Source organism: Peromyscus californicus, unplaced genomic scaffold (assembly GCF_007827085.1).
Source record: "Peromyscus californicus insignis strain IS unplaced genomic scaffold, ASM782708v3 Scaffold_6__1_contigs__length_162567912, whole genome shotgun sequence".
NCBI classification, from domain to species: domain Eukaryota; kingdom Metazoa; phylum Chordata; class Mammalia; order Rodentia; family Cricetidae; genus Peromyscus; species Peromyscus californicus.
This window is the reverse complement of record NW_026294584.1, coordinates 15569654-15572976: the sequence shown is the minus strand read 5'-3', so window position 1 is coordinate 15572976 and position 3323 is coordinate 15569654.

Below are 3323 nucleotides of genomic sequence, written 5' to 3'. Positions count from 1 at the left end.
CTTGGGCACATGTGGTAGCTTGAATGAGAAATATCCCCCATAGGCTCAAGTATTTGCATATTTGGTCCCCAGCTGGTGGTGCCATTTGGGGAGGTCATGGAAGTACAGTCTTGCTGGAGGAAGGGGTCCCTGGAGAGAGAGTGTTTTGAATGTTTACAGCCTCCCTCCTGCTTCCTGCTTTTACTCTCTGCTTCCTACATGTGGATAAAAATGTCCTGCTTCTGCCACTGTGCCATGTGTCTTAGTGACTTTTGTATTGGTGTGAATACAGCATATCCAAAGCACTTATGGAAGAAAGAGTTTGTTCAGGTCTTACAGTTTCAGAGGGTGAGTCCATGACCATCATGGCTAGGGGCATGGCAGCAAGCAGATGTGGCTTTGGAGCAGTACTGAGAGCTTATATCCATATCCAAGTAGGAGACAGAGAGAACTAACTGGGAATGGTGTGGGCTTTTTAAACCCCAAAGTCCAAGCAAAGGACATTCCTCCAACAAGGCCACAACACATAATCCTTCTCCAATAGTTCCACCAACTGGAGACCAAGCATTTAATCATATGGCACCATGAGGGCATTCTCATTCAAACCACTACACCATACATTCCTCTCCATTATGGACTCTATCCCTTTGGAACCATAAGGCAAAATAAATTCTTTTCCTTATGTTGATTTTGGTCATATTTTATCACAGCACCAGGAAAGTACCTATTACAGCATGCTCCATGTGTTGTATGAAGCATGGTGAAAAATGGCTTCCAATCTTTCTCTGGCTTTTTTCATCTATCAAGCTTGATTTTTCAGTCCCTAGTTCCTACTCTTCCTCCACAACACCACTTAGTGTATGAGTGATAGAAACAGAAACACCTTAAAAGCTCTCTTTAGACAAGTAAATCTTCAGGCTGACACTTCCAAAAAAGGCTTAGGAAAGGAAAGTGTGTGGTAATTGTGGTTAAAGGCTAGCGGCCTTGAACTTTATGAAATACGGATTTTTTCCAGAAATGAATATTTCAGAAATTTAATGAAATTTAAAACAACAAAACTAAAACTAAAAATTAATAGCTCTTATTTGTGAAGGGAAAAGAACACAGGAAACATAAAACAGTGTAATAATGAAGAGCCATCTGTAATGGGAGCACTGGAAGTCTTTTTTAACACAGGCTCAGTGGGGACCCATGACTGTTCAGTGCACACTCCTCAGGCTATCCACGGGTTGGAAGCGTGAATAAGGAACAGGCTGATGTGTGGAATTGGTTTTTTAAAAATGGGAAAATGCTTGAGGTTGACATTTGTTCAAACCCATTCCATTAAAATGGTATAATTTTTAATAAACACACAAGAAACCAAAATGTCAAAAGATGAGTCAGTTTTCTCTTTAGGATCTTTAGGAGCACTGCTCTCTTCACCCCTACTGTGGCTTTTTTGCTTGGAAATTATTCGCAACAGAAGGACAAGTCTCATTTTTGCAGCAGTAAGGGAATAAGGGAGATGGTATTTGAATTGTAAAAGCCCTTCATAAAAACGCTTACTTTCAAATAAAGATGGTGCTTTAGTCTGAAGAACAATTCTTTTGCACTTTTACTATCTAATATACTGGAGCGTTTCAGTTGATAATCTTCATAAGTTTAATTATTAAATATGAAATGAACCCCCTGTTCTCCATTAGGATGCTTAACTTCAATTTTCATAGTATAATGCAGTAGGAAAGGGCAAGGATTCCACTCTTAAAACTCAAGCAGAAAACGTCTTCCAGGCAAGAGTGGCTTTAACAATAGATCAAGTTTCGTAGATGTTTAAGGAAATGGGTTTCAGGAGGTAGCAAAGGGCCCAAGGCTCTTTGCAAAGGTTTTCCAGGAATTAAACATTTTCCACCCCGACTCTGTCCTTGATTTTCCTGACTTCTTCCCTGCCCGTGAGGGGACACTGTGCTGTGGGGCAAAAGGAGTGATAAAACTTGCTGTTACCTGGGGAGGGGTCTTTCAAGAGCTGATCCTACTTCAGAATCACATATTTCTCACCACTACAATAGTAAAATAAAAAACATTGGATTCAGTAAAATAGAAAAGGCTTTGTGACGTAAAATCCTCAGAGATCTGTGTAGGGCAAGAGTTCTCAAACTTGAGAAAGTATCAGGGTTGCTTGCAGGAATCAAAACACATTGAGAACTCCAGCCCCAGAACTATTTCTGATTCTGTTGGAATGGACTAGGCAACAACTTGCATTTTCTTTGAGAAGCATTTGAGAGTTCTGGCAAGCAGGCACTGATTTACCTGTATGCCTCAAATGGGTTTCAAATAAACTTAGATATGGACCTGCCCCCACCACTTTTGGTGTATCTGGTGAATCTTGGAGAGGCCAGAGCCACCATAGACCTGTTGCGTACAGAAGGGAACAGCCCAGTGTATTCATTCAATGTGTCACAGAGCCACCATTATATTGTATTGACAAGTTTTTATCATCCCTGCAAACCCACAGCACAGTGTTCCCTCACAGGCAGGGGAGCTGATGTTTGCAGGGAAGAGATTAGGAAAATCAAGTACAGAGTCAGGGTGGAAAATGTTTAATTCTTGGAAAATCTTTGAAAAGAGACATAGATCCTTTGTTTCCTCCTGAAACTCATCTCTCTTTCCCTCTCCCTCTCCCCCTCCCTGCCTCCCCCCCCTCTCTCTCTCTCTCTCACACACACACACACACACACACACACACACACACACACACACACACACACACAGTAGCATACTCAGTTGTATAGAGCCTTAAGATTTTAGTGATTTAATTACCTCATGGAAAAACTCAATAGGTATACTGTAGTGGGTAGCCATTCCAGCTTTGATCTGGAAGTTCCAACCCCCCATTGAGGCTTTGGCAACTGTCACGCCTACAAGGCAGGGCCAAGGGAGGTGCCGAGAGACCCGAGATCTGGATGGGCAAGCATGCTCTTGGTTCCTGGACCCAAGATGGTGGAGGTTGACCGAGCAGAGCTCCAGAGAACACTGTTGGACTGCGATACACCTTCCCCAGACCCCGCGACCTACCTATTCCTTCATTTGTAAGTTACCCACTAAATAAATCTTTCTTTTAACTATGTGAAGTGGCCTTAATAATTTCACCAATAGTATACCTTGGGAACAGATAATTGAAAATATTACAAATTGTACATGAATCATTCTTTAAACAGTTACTTTCATGAGATGAGAGAATGATAATATAGTCATATGCTGGATAACACCATATAGATGCTGGGAAACCACCAATGTGATCCCACTATTTATTTAAAATACTTTTTTTTTTTTTTTTTTTTTTTTTTTGGTTTTTCGAGACAGGGTTT